Raw genomic sequence first — 7,185 nt, 5'->3', positions numbered from 1 at the left:
TGTGCCGCTCACAGCGCGTCCTCACGCGTCTGGACTGACAGAAACCAGGCACTCCGAACAGACCCAGATCCTGATACGTTTGCTGGGTAATTCCTGTGATTGTCAGCCTGATACGTCCCTGGTCCCCGGTCGGGGCAGTTTCCTAATGCTTTCAAATCTGTCATTTAAAATTTCATTAGTTTTTCTATTTTTCTCTTCAGGAACCCTCTTTACTGTGTAACTATGGTCACCCCCTGTTTCCATGGGCAATTAGGGAAACTGGATCTGGTTTTGAAGTTAAATAATGCTCTAAAGGAACAAGCAGTGTATTAAAACAAACAAACAAAAATACAACCTCCGTTCCGTTCTGCTTTCACAATATCGGGGGTATTGTGTGCACCACCAGCAGCTCGCAGAGAACAGCCGTTCAGCTCTGGGCATCGAACGAGGAGTCTGCACAGACCAGGGCCCTTCTCTGCGGCCGGTTTCAGTTTTTCTGCTCTTCACTTTTTCCCCGATAGTTAACACACACACACAGACTCCCTTTCCCTTTTGATATTTGTAAATATGAGTCCCAGAAAGTTTTTGGATCCAGTTTATTAATTTTACAGCAGAGGAACCAATCATTAAGGAGGTTCACGGTTTGGAGGTTTTTCTTGCCTAAGCTGTGTCTGCACTCTGGCAAAGTAAAACTGAAAGTTGCCGTTAATTATCAACATAACCCAAAGCAGGACTGGAAAAGCGGTCTGTGCGGGCCACCAGAAGTGGACCCGTTTTTAAACAACAACAGTAATAATTACGAAGGATCAGTAGCAATTACGGATAATCACTAGTCATCATTATTAATCACGATTATTATTATTATTTGCAGATCGACCGTTCAGTTGGGCTGAAATCACCATGTAATCACTGAGCTCTGCCCTCAGTTTTGCCTCTGGCGACACAACCGAAACCTTGGCTTGCTCCGCGCTAATACGTGTCACAATGCACTCCTGACACCTGTCCCTTCAGTGTAAATCCTCAGGCACGTGCCTGAGGTTATGGAGAGGCAAACAGAGGGCTCAGTCTTTTCGGCACCATAGACAGGATTTCCGAAGGGACATTCCTGCCCTCCTTACATAACTGCGCATCCAGCGTCATCCACAACTAAAGCCACCACGAATGTGGACGAGCGTCCTTACACGTGCCTCTGTACGCGGGCACGCAGGGACCGGAAGCGCGGGGCGTGTGCCTCTCAACAGGGCAGACAGGAAGCATGCACTTACTGAGTTCTTTCGCTTGCTTCCTGTGAAGTTTCCATTTCTCCGCCATGTTTACAAGTGTCCTTCGAGCTGTACACCGTCCAGTTCACTTCTGTGGTTAGAAGAAAGAAAGAGGGAATCGGTGTACTAGCCACATGTAGAAAGCCACAAATGTGCAGCCAGTGCAGGAACGTAGCCCTCCCCTGATGGGTCCCTCAGCTTTGCCGTACGATTCTGCAGCTGTGCCCCCTTCCCTGCCACCAACCTCCCCACCCCCAGCTCAAGGGCTGTGGTCTGTAGGCTGAGAAGCCTCATGCATTTAGACATGCACGTGACCCCATCCTGAAGAGTGGAGGTCAGATGACAAGTTCTATGTCCGAAGACCGGGACTGAGCCATACAAGGGTTCTGTAGGACGTACGTGTGGGCTCCTGCCTTTGTGCCGCTCATGTGATCAACGAGGAACTCGAGATGCAAGAAATGAGGGGGGGCAGGGTTGCTGCCTTTCCTTTGGTCACAAGGTAAGTAGAGACCACAGAGACATACTGGTGTCCACTGCTAGCCAAGATCAGACCTCTGCCTTCTCCCCAACCTGTCACTCACCTGGGCGGGGGACCACAATGCTAGTAGAGAGGCAGAGGGATAATACCTGTTCCAATGCAAAAGTGGCTTGACGAAGGGGCATATTTGCGCAGAGAGAGAATACTCCCCGGGTTTACTCACATGGGGGAGACAATTGCAATGGGCCCCCTTCCCAGGGCCTCCCAAACCGTAGCTCCTAGCAAGGCTTTGCAGCTGGGAGACGAAGGCGCGTGGACCAGCCTGAAGCAGACGTAGCCGGTGGCGGTTTCAAATCCAAGGCAGTTAGCAGAGCTGATCCCTCCTGAAGAGGGAGCGGAAGCAAGCGCTTGCCTTGGCCGTTCCTGATCAGTGTTGTCGTCCGTGTCGAGCTGTGCTAGTCCTTTGGGCGGCGAGAACAAAACCACATACTGAGTAGCATACAGGTGACAGGAATGTACTCCTCACGCTTCTAGAGGCTGAAGTCGGAGATGAAGGCACTGAGCCACCAGCGTCCAGCTTCGTAGATGAAGTCCAGCCAAGTTCTCCCTGTGTCATTACAAGGCATAAGGGATGAGGGAGCACCTTGGGGTCTCCTTGATCTGGACCATGTCTCTTCTGTTTCCTTCCATTAGGGCCCCGTTACGCAGTTTTTCTTTGACTTCACAGCACTGGGAGTATCAGTGGGAGGTTGGAAGGTGATGGGTGCTTTTCTCCATTCGTACCCTGGGATGGCCATCACTAGGACCACAAACTGGTTGGCTTAAAACAACAGACACTTATTCTTTCACAGACTCAGGAGGCCAGAATCCAAAAATCAAGGGGTTGGCCAGGTTGGTTGCTCCTGGAGGCTTGAAGAAAACTCTGCGCCATGACTCTCTCCCAACTTCTGGGGGCCGCTGGCCATCATGGGCATTTCCTAGCTATGGCAGCATCGTTCCAACATCTGCTTCCCTTCCCATGGGTCTCTTCCCTGAGCACATGTCTGTGTCTGTTTATGATCTCATAAGGATGCCCGTCTGTGCATCCAGAGACCACCCTACATCCAGGATGACCTCATCTTGACCTTCTTAATGAATTGTATCTGCAAAGACCTATTTCCAAGTGAGGTCACATTCTGGGGTTCTGGATGGACAGGACTTTGGGGATTCACTGTTCGTCCCGTGAATGATTTTAAAGGATTTCCTTCAGTTTAGATTTATCTCGCGTATCCTCATGATTGGCAAGGAAATCACAGATGCAATGCTGCCTCTTTCTCATGGCATCTTCACAGTTGGGATGTGACTTGACCTTGGTGAAAGGGATGTTCACCAGGCTTTTCCCCCATAAACTTATTCTATCCCCCTTTATAATCAACACATATCTGTGTGTGGAGAAGCGTTTTCAAAAGCATATATCTCCTGCTTCGTCAATCTGTCAGTTTATCTCCGTGTGGACTCGTGGTTTCCTGTTTTATTCAATGCATTATAATCAGCTACTGTCATGATTTATTCTGATGCCCAGAGTGACTGTTTGCTCAGTGGGAACCTAGTTTGGCCGACTCCGCTGTCACCATCCCTTGTCAGATCCTCCTCATCTGTTGAGTAATCCCTTGCTTTCTGGAACAAGATTCTCTAGGCTTGTCTTCTACTTCCTCTCCCTCTGCTCTGGAATCTGTCATTTCTGCAACTGTTTGAATTCCTTATGCCAGAAAATGACATTTCTATTTATGGTGGAAAAACAGAGCAAAGACATTTTCCTTTGGAGATGGGTCCAGGACACCAAAATCCTCCACAGTTAAGGTATGAAGGACTCCATGCCTCGAAAAACAAGACGATCAACTAAAAAGTACTGCAGGAAGTATTCATTAAAAAGTCGACAGAAATATATGAAAATGGTGCTTTTATTCTACCAGAACTTAAGAGATGGAACAGTGCATTGACAATAACAAAACAATGCCCATCACCTCAAAAAATGTGCAAGGGTGGCTCAGTCGGTGAAGCCTAATTTTGGTCTCAGGTCGTGATCTCTTGGAGACATGGAGCCCAGCTGCGAGGCTCCATGTTCAGCGGGGAGTCTGCTTGTCCCTCTCCCTCTGCCCCTCCCCCTCTGCCCTATGGCTCTTTCTCTCAAATAAATAAATTTTTAAACAAATTTTTAAAATGGGAAAGAAACACAATCACTACAGATTTACCTACTTATGGGATCATACAATATAATGTTTTGCAATAGGAACCTCAAATTCCGGGTGGTATCTAGTCTCTTCCTACTAAGGGACAAATGTTGCACATTTCTTTCACACCCACAATGTTTATGTTTTCGAAATGTGACAAATGCATGTGAAAGTTCAGCTGGCAGAAGAAACACTCCATGACAGCCAAGAAAGGTTAAGTAATTTTGTGACCTTAAGCTTCTTCATTTTTTTCTTTAATATCTTTTGTCCACTTTTCCAAGGAGGCATTAAGAGATGTTTTTTTTTTTTTTATTTAAGGAAAGCCAAATAAAGGTCATTTTCAGGGCAGTTAATTGTTGAAAGCTATTGTTGCATGTGAAGGAAACCCAATTCAAAAGATCTTAATTCAAAGAGAAATATAAGAAAGAGGCGCGCCTGGGTGGCGCAATGGGTTAAAGCCTCTGCCTTCGGCTCAGTTCATGATCCCAGGGTCCTAGAATCAAGCCCTGCATTGAGCTCTCTGCCCAACGGGGAGCCTGATTCCCCTTCTCTCTCTCTGCCTGCTTCTCTACTTGTGATCTCTGTCTGTCAAGTAAAGAAATAAATTCTTTAAAAAAGAAAGAAAGAAAGAGAGAGAGAGAAGGAAATATAAGAACAATAGTTGCTATGTTAATAGGGCACGGACTGGTACCTTTGGCTGTACAATCCAGGGTATATCAGGCACATCTGTGTGTAATTGCTCAAACCACTTCTCCAGGTATGATCTAGCTTTAGAACAGGTTTTCTCCAGGTGGCTGCTCTCTGAGAAAAACCCATTATTTTACCATGTAAGTGGTCATAGGACATAGGCAGGGATTCCTTTTTTGATAGGTCTAAGATAAAGTCCAAGAGAACATTCTCACTGGGCTCCAGTGGGTCATGCATCATCGCTGTCCTCCTGTGGACTTTGAGTTGGATATTCTGAAAGTTCAGTCCTGGAGCCCAAAGGGAAGGGAGAAATATGGAAATATTTTAATCACTGGCTTTCAATAAAATGGATGTTTGCACAGTAATATTATTAAAAGAAGCTCTTCTTCCAAGGGAGCCAGAGTTGTATAGTTTAATTGCCTGAGTGGTACCCTGTGTTGAGTTCAGCAGAGAAGACCTGTAAGATATGGATGGAAAAGTCGTTGAACGTGACACCACAGGACTGTCGATCCAGTGAGAATCAGTGTTGTGGACGGATGGCCTCAAGAAACCAATATTGACTTGGACAGTTAAAGTAGTTGAAACAATGTAGATGAGAGTCTAGTCTTTAGTTCTCAAGGGACAGCTTCCAAAGACATGAATAAATCTTGGAGTGATGTTCCTTCAGGTTCCTGGATTTCAAACTGTGGTTCTTCAACCAAGACTGGGGCATCATTTGGGAACTTGTTAGAAATGCAGAAGCTCAGGCTTCAGGCTCAACCTCATAAATAGAATCTGCATTTTAAACTATATGACTAAGTGATTCATTGAATTTTGAGAAACACGGGTCAGATGGTGGTTTCCATAGTAATGGGAAGAAGAGACTGTTCTGGGGGGGGGGGCAGTAATGGCAGACAGCATAGACAATATTGCTATATTTTATAGACAGATTTTTCCCCAGGATGTTTGATATTAAAGGGATGGAGAGAAGACCGTTAACATGGAATTTAGATGTGTGGATAGATACTACTTTTGGTTGGGGACACTTGGGAGACAGGGAAGGAAGAGGAAGACACATTTGTCACCAGGTGAGGGAATCCAGTGCCCAGGGAAAAGGCAGAGAGCAGAGAGGGGACCCAGCAGAAGGTGGTAGAAACCAGCTCAAAAGCACTAGTGGAAAACAGAGGAGGAACTCTCAGAAAAGCAGAACCTTCAGGAGACTCGCTGGCTATGCAAAACATTTCTGAGAGATCCAGAAAAACAAACGGGGTGTTGGCTTTCATCTCAGAACAAAAGGCAGACCATTCAAGTTTAGAACAGCTATGAAGGAAACGTGGGTCTGCCCAGCCAGCTTGGATCATTTATTCTACAATTCAGGAAACCACTCTGTGGCTTCCATGGCTTTCTAGCACGATTAAATAGCAGACACTTGGAAACAGAGAATAAGGATCCCGATGGTGGGAAAGTGGCAAAAAGTAGAATTTTATGGAGTGAAGGCTCCTAGGGTGGCAACAGAGAAAACCTCTACTGGCAGAGCTAATGTTGATTTTAGTGAGTAGGATAACGGGTTAGAAGAAGTAAGGTACTCCTGTCTGGGAGAGAAACAGGAGAATACTACAATTACAAGTTATTTTCCTTTGGATGCCAAATTCCATAAAACCTTCTGTACCTCGGACCTTAGTGTTGGCGAGCAAGGCTTTAAGCTCATTAGAGAAAATCATTTTACCTTTGACATTCACAGAAAACAAACATCCAAATCCCATTACCATTTGAGGAGTCTGTTAATAAGGGCTGGGAGGTTCTGTAGTAACTTATTTTAATGGCGGGTAATGCTATTGGTCTCGCTCCCTCCAATGGTAGAACGACCTTAGCAGTTCACTTAATAATTTCGAGTTTAAGAGTTTGCATAAGTTTATGTGTTATCATTTTTCTATACCCAAACTTTGCAAAAATCTGTTTTCGAGTTCTATTACATGACTTCTAAGATTTGAAAGGTGTCAATGCCAAATGTTCGCAAGTGAATTCACTCTTTGGCTACCCTACTGTGATCAAAGTTTTGTTCCTTGTCTCTTGTGCTCAACTATCACCCCTCCCCTGTTCTTCTCAGAATCAGCCAGGAACTTCATCTTCCATGCCATGAAAATCAAGTGCCTCCAGTGGGAATCCCACTAGCTTCTCAAAACCAATCCAGCACATCTGGCACTCACTCCCACCTTCCCTTCCTTCCTCCGTGCTCAAATGAAGAGAAAGTCTCTCCTCTCTTATGAGAGGATTTGTGCATTCACCTCTTTTCAAAGAGCCCTGTGCCAGCATCTTCTTCTGCACACATCTTGGGGGTGGGGGGGAGCACATCACAAAACCTTGCAAGCTCCCACTTTTCCCACTCCTTCCCAATGGTCAGTGTGAGCCTTGACATGTAGTCCATCAGACATGGTGCCCAAGACCTAGCCATGGCCCAGATGCCCATCACCTGACCTCCAGATCCATCCATCCAAGTGCCTACTGAATGCCTCCACTGGGTGGTCTCAGAAATGCCTTCAAACTTGACAAGGCTTTCACGGAACTCCCAGTTTCACCCCTCCTGTCCTGC

The sequence above is a fragment of the Mustela lutreola genome, chromosome X (genome assembly GCF_030435805.1).
Source record: "Mustela lutreola isolate mMusLut2 chromosome X, mMusLut2.pri, whole genome shotgun sequence".
Classification (NCBI taxonomy): domain Eukaryota; kingdom Metazoa; phylum Chordata; class Mammalia; order Carnivora; family Mustelidae; genus Mustela; species Mustela lutreola.
This window is presented reverse-complemented; position numbering follows the sequence as displayed.